General features: G+C 45.7%; 1 pseudogene; it reads left to right on the top strand.

The window, feature by feature from the left end:
- The first annotated feature begins 1,740 nt into the window (after window positions 1–1,740).
- LOC118366652 (HSPB1-associated protein 1 homolog) lies at window positions 1,741–14,501 on the top strand (annotated as a pseudogene).
- Window positions 14,502–16,081: the final 1,580 nt, after the last annotated feature.

The raw sequence follows: 16,081 nt of genomic DNA, 5'->3' as shown, positions 1-16,081 counted from the left end.
TGGGAGGTGAACTTGAAAAGGTATTCAATCATTTCACTATGTATTTCAGATGGAATCAAGGCATTAGAATGTACCAGAGGCCACCAAAATAGAGATTGTCCTGTACAACTTTTTGGGAAACATATGGGAAACATATGTTCTCTCCCTCTCCCTTTCTATCTTTTCATTGTCAAGCACTTATTTTTGAGCTCAGTGCTCATATGTAGAGGCCAGACTTGAGGAGTATCAGTCCTGGACAGAGGGTCAGACTGGTGCAGATGTTGGGTGTTTTCTGACTACCACCTCTCAGAGTACTGGGCCTATGCAGACTGCAAGTACATGGCACTGCTGCTCCAAGACAAGACATGTTTGAGGTAAACTACTCTCTATGTCAGATATACACACCCTCGGAACTGAAAAACATCATTAAGAATTATTAGTCTTTTCAGCACTGACAGAATGTTGAGAAGGATTACATGTTGTCACTCTGCAATTTGTCTGCCTGTGATTTCTTACTTTTTGTATGCTATTTCTGTCCTCAATCACTAACTTTCTGTTTACAGGTTGCCAGGTGTGATGAGTAACTTGTAGGGCGGTTGAGGACAGGGCTCACATAAGGCGCTCAGCCTTAGACAGATTCAAGCCTTGGGGTTAGTTCTATGGAATGTTCAAGTGGTTCTGTCACAATCAAAAGCCTGTCCCTTGAATCACTCTGCTGAATGAAAGCCATTTTGGTTAACACATGGGCTGCTCTGATCTGTTATATTCAATGCTCAGACACAACTATATGGGATTTTTCCTCAGTCCATTCAGGTCAAGAGATGTATTTGAAATTCCATTCTTTAATAAAGTTGTACTCAGAGAAAATAATGGCCGATTATCAATTTGTGCCGTGATTTTTTATTTATTCATCAATTTAATTTAAATGAAATTGAGTCCAGTTCTGACAGTATCACACCAACATGTAAATGTCAAACAGATGTATGGGTATCTTTAATGAATTCCTTTGCCCCATCAGCGATCCTGGAGAAGCTAACTAGCCTAAGCCTAAATTGATACAGACACGTACAAATCAAAAGTGACAACTTTAGCAATCAGCAGACATTCTCTCTCTTTTTGATGATATCCTGTCGTGATAGGACAGACATTTTCAGTGGAACTTTTCAATGGCAGCCCTTTTCCTTTTGAGTCCTCGGGCAGTCAAGGCCTTGAACGTCCACTCTAGTTCGAGCTGGCCTCCATTAATTCATTTTCCTTTAATGATAATAGATGCTTAAAGGGGCGGCCTGCATTTTTTCACAGGTCTGACAAAATTCATGCCTTAAAGACAGGCAGTCAGATGCCTTTTTAAATGATGAATAGCGCCATTTAAAAGTTGCTGAAAGCCAAGATTGTGAAGTCGATCATTTACAGTTGCCTGAACATGGTAATGGTTTCATTATCCAGGGTGCTGGGCAGAAACCCCACTTTTTTTGTTGCTTTTTAACAGGAAATGATTGACAGCCCACATGGTTTGACAAAGAGCCTACAGACAACAAACATCTTGTTTCCTCTACAGAGTGTCTGTCCCAATTGGCATCCTATTCCTACATAGTGCACTACTTTTAACCAGGGCTCATAGGGGTCTGGTGAAAAGTAGTACAATATATAGGGCATAAGGTGTCATTTGGGGTACAACCTTTGTTGACAGTCATTTCACTGCCTATTAAGCAACCAATGAGATGGTGAATGGGCATGCATTTTCACCTGTGTCTAGTGACAATGGAGGTTTCCCTCGGGATGTATTGCTGCCATACCGTAATATTGAAACTGCTCATGGCACATTGACATATTTGTTCCATGAATATGAATAGTTTTCTTTACAATGACATGTTTAAAATGTTAGATGAAATTATTTAAATAGATGACCACATAAATTGATATGAGATTATAGCAACCATGAATATACAGTATGATTGGTAATTACAGTGTTAGTAATTGGAACTGTATTGTGTGCATTACAGGACATGGTGTGGTCTCAGTTTGGGTTCCTGGGTTGTAGTGGGAGAGACAGCACATTGTGGATTGATACAGAAGGTGCCAATACTCTCTGCCACCTGAACTCCTATGGGTAGAACCTGGTACTACAGGTGCAAGGAAGGTAATTGTACAGAACTGGGTTGTGTTCAGTAGGCACAAAACAAGAAAAATAAAAACTGAAATGGAGAAGGACTACCTGGATATGTCCAATAAGAAGCGCCTTTTGTTTTCTGTTGCTAATTGTTTTGCTTCAATGAGCCCTAATGAACAAAACATCTCATTGGCAAGTGGTAGTAGTGCATACAGACGATGGATGTTTTCCTTCACAGAGGGAATTGTACAATAGATTAGAATGAAACAATTTAACAGCATTATAGCTGAGAAGAAAGGAGTGGTGCTGGAGTCAGACAATAGATACAGCAAATCAATAGAATGAGAACTGTCTGTAGGGCAAAGATCTACTCACCATTCATCCCACTATCTCTGAGGAAAGAAGGTTTAGAAACTACTTTGAAGATGTAGAGGTGGCTGTTTTTATTTCCTGGGAGGGGAGTGGGGTGAGAGTCAGGAGGGAAGTGGGGTGAGGGGCTGAGAAGAGGGTAGGGAGACAGAGGGGAAGGGGATGAAACTCACTTGGGGAGATCATCAATGGGTTCTCTGGTCCCTGAAAGAGAAAGTCATTCATCGAGGTCTCATGAGCGAGATGAGGTGAGGCGCTTTAGAACAGAGATATTAGTTGTGTGGGGCACAGAGTCTGACAAAAGATACAAATATATTTGTGCATGTTATCTTCTCGCTGCTTTCACATATGAAGATCACTAGTCTTGTTTCTTTAAATTGGCTGTTGAAACCTTTCACATTGATGTGATGACCTAACCAAAGAACTCACATTACATAATATTTCAATAAAGAGACATTATATTGAACTATAGCTTAAATTGAATGGCGATAGATTCCAGGTTTCCTCAACTACATAGAATAGAACCATTGTGGTTTCAAGTTTTATTTGTCACATGCTGAAGTACAGTAACATGCAATGAAGCATGCAATGGCTTTGGTGAAGATGGCTTTCCCTTTAAAATAAACTGAACCTAGATCAGCACTCCTACCCTGTTATATTTCAGGAAGCGTTGGCACCTGTTCCCCCCTGCAAACAAGCGGTCTGTACTCCAGCAGGATCCCCTATGAGGAGTCTAGTGTGACGTTCTCCAGCCAGACCTCCAAAGGTTCCCCACAGACACACCAAGGCCCACAGTCACCCTCTAGCCTGGACAGGTACACACTGTGCCAGATCCTCCCTTGATCATGCTTTTAATTTCAGGACTAGGTTTAATCTGTGTCGAGGGAGTCAGGAGGCAGGTGCAGAAGGTGAGTTTAATAATAAGAAACATGAAGAACATAATCAAAACAGGGGTAGCGTATTCAACATAAACCATACCAATACTGCCTGAAGACTGAGGCTACTGAAGGCTAAATAAAAGGGAAAGTAATCAGGGTGATGATGAAGTCCAGGTGTGCGTAATGTGGGTTGCTAGGACCGGTGGTTAGTAGACTGGCGACGTCGAGTGCCAGAGCGGAAGTGACAGGAGTAGGCGTGACAGTACCCCCCTCCACTAGCTGCAGGATGACGCCAGGCCCATACCCTCCCAGTACACCAGGTACTGGAGCCAACCCCCACGACGTCGGGAGTCCAGGAGGGACCTGACGGCAAAGGTGAGACTCCCATTGATGTCCAGGGGCGGGTAACCAGGAACCACCGGGTAGTTGTAATCTATAGGTTACCTCGTTGACCGGAGGACCTTAAAGGGCCCCATAAACCGGAGACTCAGCTTCCTACAGAGCAGGAGGTTCCCGGTGGCGAGCCAGACACGATCACCAGGATGGAATACGGGAGCCTCAGTCTGCCGGCTCCACCTGCTCCTTCTGAACTACTCATCTGCAGCAGAAGCGTCGGTCTGGCGTGGGGTCCATGGAGCCAGAGCTGGTTGATATCCCAGGACACACTGGAAGGGGGTCTGCCCGGAGGAGGAGTGGGACAGTGAATTCTGGGTGTACTCTATCCAGGGATGGAACCAGGCCAGCACCTAAGGAACCTCCCCCAGCTCCTGGTTCATCCTCTCCACCTGCCCGGTGGACTGAGGCCGGTACCCAGAAGTGAGGCTGACGGTGACCCCCAGCTTCTCCATGAAGGCTTTCCATACCCGTGACGTGAATTGGAGGCCACTATCGGAGACGATGTCCTCCGGAAGGACATAGTGTCGGAAGACCTGTTGTAACTGTGCCTCAGCGACCTGGAGAGCAGTAGAGAGACCGGAGAGAGGGATAAAATGGCAGGATTTAGAGAATAGTCTTATTCCACAGTCTGGAAGATGAGGGCGTACTCTGCAGTGATCTGGGCACCCTGACGGAGCAGTCACTCACCTCCCGCTCTGCCCTCAGGTGGATGATCGAAGATCGCCATAAACAGAGACATGAACCTCTCATAGGAACTCAGCTCCTCCTCTCCTAGAAGGCCGTAGCCCACTCCAAAGCCCGTCCGGTAAGCAGGGAAATGACCGCAGCAACCTTGGACCTCTTGGTGGTGGCGGCTCCTGTCTGATGATTGAAGTAGAGAGAGCACTAAAGTAGTAATCCACGGCAATCCGATGGAGTCGCGTCATTTGTCCGGTTGGGAGGGATGCATGGATACATGGATGCATGGATACATGGATACATGCATACATGCATACATGCATACATGCATACATCACTGACCTGGGCAGACTGCTGGATCGGCTGCTGGATCGGCTGGGGATCTGGCTCGCTGGGACGACTCGTGGTAGAGGATCATCCACTAGTTGGAGATGAATTCTCGCGGGTGGTGGAGAACGTGGAGGACCTGATCCATTACCGTACCCAGTTGAGCCAGCTGGTCATGGTGTTGACGAAGTAGGTGTTCCTGTTCGTCGACCATCTGGGAGATATCCTTAACTTCTGCTGCTTCCATATCTTGAGAGGCAGTATTCTGTAACGTATACACAGGGAGTCAGGAAGAGGGTGAGTTTAATAATAAAACCATGACTATGCTCAAAACAGGCGTAAACCAAACCAAAACTGCCTGAAGACTGAGCTACTGAGGGCTAAATAAAGGGAAAGTAATCAGGGTGATGATGAAGTTCAGTTGTGCGTAACGATGGGGAGCAAGTACATTTACATTTAAGTCATTTAGCAGACGCTCTTATCCAGAGCGACTTACAAATTGGTGCATTCACCTTATGACATCCAGTGGAACAGCCACCTTACAATAGTGCATCTAAATCTTTTAAGGGGGGTGGGGGGGGGAGAAGGATTACTTTATCCTATCCTAGGTATTCCTTAAAGAGGTGGGGTTTCAGGTGTCTCCGGAAGGTGGTGATTGACTCCGCTGTCCTGGCGTCGTGAGGGAGTTTGTTCCACCATTGGGGGGCCAGAGCAGCGAACAGTTTTGACTGGGCTGAGCGGGAACTGTACTTCCTCAGTGGTATGGAGGCGAGCAGGCCAGAGGTGGATGAACGCAGTGCCCTTGTTTGGGTGTAGGGCCTGATCAGAGCCTGGAGGTACTGAGGTGCCGTTCCCCTCACAGCTCCGTAGGCAAGCACCATGGTCTTGTAGCGGATGCGAGCTTCAACTGGAAGCCAGTGGAGAGAGCGGAGGAGCGGGGTGACGTGAGAGAACTTGGGAAGGTTGAACACCAGACGGGCTGCGGCGTTCTGGATGAGTTGTAGGGGTTTAATGGCACAGGCAGGGAGCCCAGCCAACAGCGAGTTGCAGTAATCCAGACGGGAGATGACAAGTGCCTGGATTGGGACCTGCGCCGCTTCCTGTGTGAGGCAGGGTCGTACTCTGCGGATGTTGTAGAGCATGAACCTACAGGAACGGGCCACCACCTTGATGTTAGTTGAGAACGACAGAGTGTTGTCCAGGATCACGCCAAGGTTCTTAGCGCTCTGGGAGGAGGACACAATGGAGTTGTCAACCGTGATGGCGAGATCATGGAACAGGCAGTCCTTCCCGGGAGGAAGAGCAGCTCCGTCTTGCCGAGGTTCAGCTTGAAGTGGTGATCCGTCATCCACACTGATATGTCTGCCAGACATGCAGAGATGCGATTCGCCACCTGGTCATCAGAAGGGGAAAGGAGAAGATTAATTGTGTGTCGTCTGCATAGCAATGATAGGAGAGACCATGTGAGGTTATGACAGAGCCAAGTGACTTGGTGTATAGCGAGAATAGGAGAGGGCCTAGAACAGAGCCCTGGGGGACACCAGTGGTGAGAGCGCGTGGTGAGGAGACAGATTCTCGCCACGCCACCTGGTAGGAGCGACCTGTCAGGTAGGACGCAATCCAGGCGTGGGCCGCGCCGGAGATGCCCAACTCGGAGAGGGTGGAGAGGAGGATCTGATGGTTCACAGTATTGAAGGCAGCCGATAGGTCTAGAAGGCTGAGAGCAGAGGAGAGAGAGTTAGCTTTAGCAGTGCGGAGCGCCTCCGTGATACAGAGAAGAGCAGTCTCAGTTGAATGACTAGTCTTGAAACCTGACTGATTTGGATCAAGAAGGTCATTCTGAGAGAGATAGCGGGAGAGCTGGCCAAGGACGGCACGTTCAACAGTTTTGGAGAGAAAAGAAAGAAGGGATACTGGTCTGTAGTTGTTGACATCGGAGGGATCGAGTGTAGGTTTTTTTCAGAAGGGTGCAACTCTCGCTCTCTTGAAGACGGAAGGGACGTAGCCAGCGGTCAGGGATGAGTTGATGAGCGAGGTGAGGTAAGGGAGAAGGTCTCCGGAAATGGTCTGGAGAAGAGAGGAGGGGATAGGGTCAAGCGGGCAGGTTGTTGGGCGGCCGGCCGTCACAAGACGCGAGATTTCATCTGGAGAGAGAGGGGAGAAAGAGGTCAGAGCACAGGGTAGGGCAGTGTGAGCAGAACCAGCGGTGTCGTTTGACTTAGCAAACGAGGATCGGATGTCGTCGACCTTCTTTTCAAAATGGTTGACGAAGTCATCTGCAGAGAGGGAGGAGGGGGGGATTCAGGAGGGAGGAGAAGGTGGCAAAGAGTTTCCTAGGGTTAGAGGCAGATGCTTGGAATTTAGAGTGGTAGAAAGTGGCTTTAGCAGCAGAGACAGAGGAGGAAAAATGTAGAGAGGAGGGAGTGAAAGGATGCCAGGTCCGCAGGGAGGCGAGTTTTCCTCCATTTCCGCTCGGCTGCCCGGAGCCCTGTTCTGTGAGCTCGCAATGAGTCGTCGAGCCACGGAGCGGGAGGGGAGGACCGAGCCGGCCTGGAGGATAGGGGACATAGAGAGTCAAAGGATGCAGAAAGGGAGGAGAGGAGGGTTGAGGAGGCAGAATCAGGAGATAGGTTGGAGAAGGTTTGAGCAGAGGGAAGAGATGATAGGATGGAAGAGGAGAGAGTAGCGGGGGAGAGAGAGCGAAGGTTGGGACGGCGCGATACCATCCGAGTAGGGGCAGTGTGGGAAGTGTTGGATGAGAGCGAGATGGAAAAGGATACAAGGTAGTGGTCGGAGACTTGGAGAGGAGTTGCAATGAGGTTAGTGGAAGAACAGCATCTAGTAAAGATGAGGTCGAGCGTATTGCCTGCCTTGTGAGTAGGGGGGGAAGGTGAGAGGGTGAGGTCAAAAGAGGAGAGGAGTGGAAAGAAGGAGGCAGAGAGGAATGAGTCAAAGGTAGACGTGGGGAGGTTAAAGTCGCCCAGAACTGTGAGAGGTGAGCCGTCCTCAGGAAAGGAGCTTATCAAGGCATCAAGCTCATTGATGAACTCTCCGAGGGAACCTGGAGGGCGATAAATGATAAGGATGTTAAGCTTGAAAGGGCTGGTAACTGTGATAGCATGGAATTCAAAGGAGGCGATAGACAGATGGGTAAGGGGAGAAAGAGAGAATGACCACTTGGGAGAGATGAGGATCCCGGTGCCACCACCCCGCTGACCAGAAGCTCTCGGGGTGTGCGAGAACACGTGGGCGGACGAAGAGAGAGCAGTAGGAGTAGCAGTGTTATCTGTGGTGATCCATGTTTCCGTCAGTGCCAAGAAGTCGAGGGACTGGAGGGAGGCATAGGCTGAGATGAACTCTGCCTTGTTGGCCGCAGATCGGCAGTTCCAGAGGCTACCGGAGACCTGGAACTCCACGTGGGTCGTGCGCGCTGGGACCACCAGATTAGGGTGGCCGCGGCCACGCGGTGTGGAGCGTTTGTATGGTCTGTGCAGAGAGGAGAGAACAGGGATAGACAGACACATAGTTGACAGGCTACAGAAGAGGCTACGCTAATGCAAGGAGATTGGAATGACAAGTGGACTACACGTCTCGAATGTTCAGAAAGTTAAGCTTACGTAGCAAGAATCTTATTGACTAAAATGATTAAAATGATACAGTACTGCTGAAGTAGGCTAGCTGGCAGTGGCTGCGTTGTTGACTTTGTAGGCTAGCTGGCAGTGGCTGCGTTGTTGACACTACACTAATCAAGTCGTTCCGTTGAGTGTAATAGTTTCTACAGTGCTGCTATTCGGGGACTAGCTGGCTAGCTAGCAGTGTAGATTACGTTACGTTGCGTTAAAAGAACGACAATAGCTGGCTAGCTAACCTAGAAAATCGCTCTAGACTACACAATTATCTTTGCTACAAAGACGGCTATGTAGCTAGCTATGTAGCTAGCTACGATCAAATGAATCAAACCGTTGTGCTGTAATGAAATGAAATGAAAATGTGATACTACCTGTGGAGCGAAGCGGAATGCGACCGGGTTGTTGAGAGCGGAAGTTCTATTCGGTAGACGTTGGCTAGCTGTTGGCTAGCTAGCAGTGTCTCCTACGTTAAGGACGACAAATAGCTGGCTAGCTAACCTCGGTAAATTAAGATAATCACTCTAAGACTACACACTCTAAACTACACAATTATCTTGGATACGAAGACAGCAAAGACAACTATGTAGCTAGCTAACACTACACTAATCAAGTCGTTCAGTTGAGTGTAATAGTTTCTACAGTGCTGCTATTCGGTAGACGGTGGACGTTTGCTAGCTGGCTAGCTGCTGGGCAGATAGCAGTGTAGACTACGTTAGGACGACGAAATACGATAATTACGCAATTATCTTTGATACAAAGACGGCTATGTAGCTAGCTAAGAAGAAATTGCTAAGATTAGACAAATCAAACCGTTGTACTATAATGAAATGTAATGAAATAGATGACAGAAGTATGTTTAAGTATGTTTAAAACACACTAAATAATATATACCAAAAACAGACTAAAGAGATTTAATGTTTTTGCCTATATTGGCTACGAAGCTGGCTGACGATACTTGTTATGGTATAGCAAGTGTGTGCAATGATGGTTTCCATGTGTGCGTAATGTGGATTGCCAGGACCGGTGGTTAGTAGACCGGCCACGTTGAGTGCCAGAACAGGAGAGCGGGACAATGATATGTTTGTTTTATCGGTTAATAATTGAGTAATCGTGACAGAACAGAAGCTTTAATGTTAAACATGATTGACTCTCAAAAGGAGCATGTTTCTCTGCCTCAGCGCACAGCCTCTCATCTGTTAGGATTCAGGATTGGTGATAAGGACTTTGGTTTATAAATCCAATTAATTTATAAAACTGGTTGCTGAGGATTGTCCTGGCAGAACAGAGCAGAGAGTCATTATGGATGAAGAGGACAGGTATGCTACATGAAAGTAAGATTGTAACATCAGCCACCCAGACTTCTAGGAGTTCCAAATAGCATGCTATTCCCTATATAATCCACTTATATTGACCAGATTCACCAATTCAGATGCAGCAGCCCTAGTCAATGGAATATTAATCATTGGAAGGTTCAGCCTTACTCAACCCCACATTGCTGCTGCACAGTATGAGCTTGCAGGTCAAAGATGTTAAAATAATTTCAATTCTCTTTGTCTCATTATTGATACTTTGGTTTGTGACCACTGGCCTTTTCCTGTCTTGATATTGACTCTAGAAGCTAATTAGGAGAGGGGTTGTGTTGTCTTTTGTCTCTGTGATACCCACCACTCTTTCACCCTTCAGATTCCAGCAGTATAAGCCAGCACATCCACACGCTCTCTTTGAGTCAAGACAGTGGCAAAGCAATGAGTGTCTGTCCCACTTCCTATCTCTGGGAAACTAAGTGCTCCTGCAGAATACTGATGAAGTTAGTTACAAGTGCTACCACTAAGAAACAAAACAGTGGGGGCTGTTCAATTGGTTTATAAGTTAAACCTATAACCTATTATGTAGGTACATGACACCTAGTTTAAAGGGAACTTCAAAGAATTAGGTCTTTAGAGGTTATACACTTATAACTGACGTCTGTTGTACAAAGCTGTGGATTGGAAACCAAACTTTATCGTACAGGTTATCCTGCACTATTATCTCATAGGTGATTAACTTTTAGCAACTTATTTCTGTTGTTTTCCACGGGTCCATGTCTGTGGGGTTGAACTAGGACGTATCGTCTATTGTGTCAAGACTAAGCCCAGTTACCCCCTAGAATAAAACACTTATCACTGTGATTTATTGAAATATTGTTAAGTCTGTCCAAATCAAACATAGCACACAGCAGACTTCTCTCTAGGCTGAATGAATTAAGACTGCAGTGGAACCAGAGGATCAATATGGCCTGTTCACTTGAATAAAGACCAGAGCCACATTATGAATTGGACAGAAGCCTCTTAGAGGGAGTGGAGGGAGGTCACAAGCTGCCATCTAGTGGCTAGTGTCCCCACTGTGTTGAACCAGTCTCAAATTTCTGTTTCATATGTCACGAACCGGCTCGAAGCCCGTAACAAAAAAAAAGAGACGACTTGGAGATAAGGAATAACAAAAATATATATTCAACTGAGGCAACCTATATACAAATAAAACCGGGGACCAACAAGGACCCCAGAACACCACACCAATCACACAAACAACAAAATACTGCCCTGGATCCTAGTCCCACTGCCCCAGCCAACCTCGCCCTCCCCAGACCTCAGCAACCTTTGGCAACAGGAAGCAACCTTTTAGATGAAAGAAGAAAACAAGGCCAGAAGGGAACAGACAGGAGCAACAGAACAGGACAATACCAAACAAAATAAACAACGGTCAGTCATGTAGACATTCAGGAACAGGGCGCACGAGACCACGTCAGCAACAAGTTCCAACGAAAAGAACGTCTCAGGGTCCTTCCATTAAATGTTGGCAACAACCATAAGTATACAACAATATCAAATAATTTCAACCTGGTAGTGATCAGCGATCTTCAACAGATGCTCTTTAGTACATATTTGAACAGTTCCTCTGATGGAAAGCGAATGAACTTGTCTACATTAGACACCATAGTCACGAGTAAATACAACATGATTCTCTTCCCTCTGCTGAGCACACCAGACCACAAGAGAAATGCCAATCATACCCGGCACCACAGAAGACAGATGAGATATATGGAGCTTCCCCAAAATCCTACAATAACTCAACCCTAGTCTTTGTGCGGATTCATGGCGGGTAATGACACACTGTACCCCACTGTTAAGAGAAAAACCCCACCAGCACACTGGCAGATTCCCCCCAAGCCACAGATGTGCCACCGAGACAACTGCTGAGTCCACACAAAAACAAACAAAATAACCATGCCCAACCTATTCCAAAATGAAACATCGCTAAGCCTAACAGGGGGAAAAAAGAAAGGCTATAGCTCCAGGTAACAAATGGCACTACCCTACCCATTTCTCCCGCTGAGGTACACTGCAGATTGTATTCACCTCAGACCGATGTCCCAACAGCGAGTAGAGCAAGAGTTTCCAGCCTGGGCAGGGGCCTGGAAACTAAACAATGTACTCTCCAACGCAGCACACAATCAACTATCCACCGCAGTGGCAAGTTTACCAAACAAAAAGGCAACCAACACAGCACCAAACATTACCACTCAAAAAAATCTGTAACAAAATATGCAAACAAAGCACCTACAGAGGTTTCAAACATTAACTCCACATTTTCTACCAAACAATACACATAACAGTTAGCCTAATGACACTAGTATTAGTCCTTCATAATGCCAGAAAGTGCAATACACCAAAATGTCTGGGAACCAACTTTATGATCCTGGATGACTCAAAGCCACAAAGCAAAAATCATAACTTCAAAGGCCTAGGTGTGTCCCATTTAGCTGACGACCCTCCCAGCTCCGCCCACTGACATCCTAATAAGGAAAACAAGAGCAAAGAGAAAGAATTTGGCAGACAGAGCGGGAGGGTCATCACACAGAGCACTCAGCATTCTAATCTTTACAGTCCTTGACTCCTTCAGCTCTACTACTTATTGACTGGCTATGCTCTGCTCTCTGACCCCTGGACTGTGATCTGTGGTGCTAGAAGACAATTCGAGACATTATTGGCTCCTTCAGTACTTCTACTAAGAAATACGTTCCTTATCCATATTCCTACCCATCACATTGCATTTCTTCTGACATCTGACCCTGTTGCCCTCCTACTACAATAGGTGCTATTTGTTCCCAGACACTGGGGGCACCATGTGGAGTCTGTCGACCCTGTTAACGTCTCCATCAACTCCTGGACTGAGTTGGTAAGTACAGTAAAGTCACCTCATATGCTTCAGAGGAAATTAAACGTTTCAGAGGGCCATATTTACAGCTTGATGTGGTTTTCCCACCACAAGCTACCCCTACCGCCCATAGGGCCCTGGTCAAAAGTAGTGCACTATATAGGGAATTAGGGTGTCATTTGGGACGCAGCCTCACGAGGGATGGATGTGACGGGTATTGAGATTCCCTGATGATGACTGTGGGTTTTTGAGTAATGAACAGGCCTCAGAGTAAAGCTATGGCTGTCATAATGATTTGTGGGTGTGCATGTAAAGGAGTGGTGCACTGCATAACACATTGATATATCTAGATGAGAGGAATGTGTATTCGGGTAGTGTGTCACCTCTGGCGCCTCCTGATAACTGGCTCTGAGACAACGTCACAGACACAATCAATTATGCCTGCTGCACATAATGTCTTTATCAGCGACTTCTTTCCCATGATAGGAGTTTTTCTTTCTTCTTCCGGATCTGATACAGGAAGTTGATGATGAGGCAAGAGTAGGCGAGGCCCTCGCCAAAGCTATCGTCTGTGCTCTGAGGACGACACTTAGTAACGACAATGATGATGACTGGCTCAATCCCACTGAGGTACAGTATCCTGACCCTTGGTCCCAGATCTGTTTGTGCTGTCTTTTTATTTTTTATTTTTTAATTGCACCTTTATTTAACCAGGTAGGCTAGTTGAGAACAAGTTCTAATTTACAACTGCAACCTGGCCAAGATAAAGCAAAGCAGTGTGACACAAACAACAACACAGAGATACACATGGAATAAATAAACATACAGTCAATAATACAATAGGGAAAAGTCTATATACAGTTGAATATATATACCAATTGTCATTGACAATGACCATAGGACTTGTGAAGATGACATAAACAGATGTTGGACCAGGTTACCTTGACCCTGACTTATCTTCTTCACACTCTACTCTATGTCAAAATATTGACAGTTCAGTTGGCACTTGTCACAAGCCACAACGAACCCTCTGTACCTTGCAGAATCTGATGGTACATTTGTCACACTCAGGGTCATTCTCAGTGCAGTCCGACCATTTGTTGTCCTTATAAGAACATAGATCACAGGGAGGAATTTGTCCCATTTGGCTGAGGTCCAGGGAAAGACAAAAGTCCCAGGAATGCAGCATAGAACAACAGAGAGGAGATGACTGAATTCCAACCCACCCATATTGACAAATCTGTCTAGCTCCAATTAGCATTCAAGCATTTGAGTTGTTGACTGACCTTATGGTAGAGATTGCCTAGCCTAAAACTTGGCTTTTTAGGTAAGAAATTAAGAGCTCGAAAGAGGGTGCAGAACAAAGGATTACATGTGTGAGACTAGTTAAGAGACAGAGACCTTGTAAACATACAGTACTGACCATAGTCCCTGAGGTATGTCAACCCTGAGTAAGGTGGATTGTGCCGAAACATTGGTTCTTTTGGTTTCGACTATCTTTATTTGTCTGAAGGAGGGGTTGCTGGTACTGATGTGAACATGTAGTACCTGAAGCTGGCTGTGGGGGCCTGAATAGAGACTAACAGATCCAGGATACACCAGCAGGGGGCCATCCAGGGACCCGTACAGGGGCATATCGTGACTCCAAGGTCCAAGCTTAGAACACTAGCCCTTCATCACCACCAGCAGAGGACTCCTACTCACCCTCCTTCCTCTTCCTTACAATCTACTGTACCCTTCGGCCCCCACCTCATCCCTGTGACCTGGAACCAGAATGGCAAACAGAAAACTACAGAGCAGAACCCCAAAGAGAAAGACGGACCATCAACATCCAAAGACTGTGACAGAGTCAGGCCTAGCAGACCTGGTTGTGGGAGTAGAGCCCACACCAGCATGGAGGGGAGACATGTCCAATCGCCAGTTCAGACTCAGACCCTCTAGTGTTACCAGAGCCAGGCTACAGAGATATAGGAAGGTCACCACCTGGGGACAGATACGAGGGTGACGGAGCACACTGCCCCATATCCATCATCACCAACGACCTACTGCAGTGCCTGGTTCACCCTAAGCTAATCACTAGAGTCAGTCAACTACTGATGGAGAAACAGTCAGATCAGGGACAGCCCCAACATAGCCTCATAGTCTGCATTACAATGTTCATACTAGCATACTACTTAGAATGAATGCCATACTACATTACTTCATACTAAGTGGTAAGCTAATATATGGATATTGCAGCAGAGTCTAACACTCACAGAAGAAGTAGATTGACTGTTAAAAGAGTAGTTAACTATTTTACAACTTGATGTTAGATGGTTAATTGCCTGGAAAGTAGTCTATGGGCCAGGAGAAACTGTAATCTATGGTTCAGTTCTCTTTAAACATCCACTACAAACTTCAGCTAACTTTAGCCACCACAGGCTAACAATCAATGGAAGTGATGGGACATGTGAGCATGTTTTTTTCAATGGCAAATCACCTTTAACATAAAACTAAATGTAGAGTTGATTTTAATTGATTTCATGGGATTTGGACTTTTTACATGCTCTCTCTTCCATTGATTGTTAGCTTGTGGTGGCTAAGGTATGCTGGCATTTGTTGTGGCTGTTTAGAGAAAAACTATAATTCAGGGTTCAGTTATCTTGGCCCATCGACTAATTTATGGGTTAAGAAACATCTAATATCAAGTTGTAAAATAGTGAACTACTCCTTTAATTAAGTTCCCTCAATTGTTAAAAAGCATGAAAACAGTAATCTGTAAGTATATCGTTTTGGACTTAGTTGAGTAACACTTGAAAAGCACCACAACACTCATCAAAGAAGTAGATTGTAAATAAGTTCCCTTAAGTGTTAAAAAGGGGGAAGGAGATCAGTAAGACAGTTGACTTGAGTACCTGAGGTAGTGAAGGTAGATCATAGTAGTAAAACCTCTGACAGTGGCTCTTTTGTCCTCTAATACTACTGCTGAGATCCTCTCTGTGGAGTCAGCAGTGTTTTAGAGATTTGGAAACCACGGAATGAACTTCTGTGCTCTGCAGTGCCCACATGGGAAATCCTGCCTGGCTCATAGTTATTCCAGTGTCAGAGAAGGAAAAAGGAAAGAGATGCGCATTCTTTTTCTACCCCCTTAGATATGGTTTATTGTAGTCTGTTATATGACTATTATAATCTTGGGGACTCAGTTCCATGAGGTCAAATCCAAGACAAGATTATTTCTTACATTCTTATCATGTTTTGTTGTCTTGTGCTATTAGTTTAATTCATTTAATTCTATACACGCCGAGCAAATAGCACTCAAATAGCACTTAGAATGACTTTGTATGATCCGAATCTTTGTAATAATAGTGATATCTCTCAGACGTCGGCTACATTTTCTGCATTACATTCCCCAGCTGTTTACATCCCAAATGGCACCCTATTATCTATTTAGTGCACTACTTTTGACCAGAGCCCTATAGGTGCCATTTGGAACTCAGAGAGAATGGTAGAATGGCAGCCTGTTATGAAACAGTGATTAATGA

The sequence above is a fragment of the Oncorhynchus keta genome, chromosome 34, assembly GCF_023373465.1.
Source record: "Oncorhynchus keta strain PuntledgeMale-10-30-2019 chromosome 34, Oket_V2, whole genome shotgun sequence".
NCBI lineage: Eukaryota > Metazoa > Chordata > Actinopteri > Salmoniformes > Salmonidae > Oncorhynchus > Oncorhynchus keta.
This window is presented reverse-complemented; position numbering and strand designations above follow the sequence as displayed.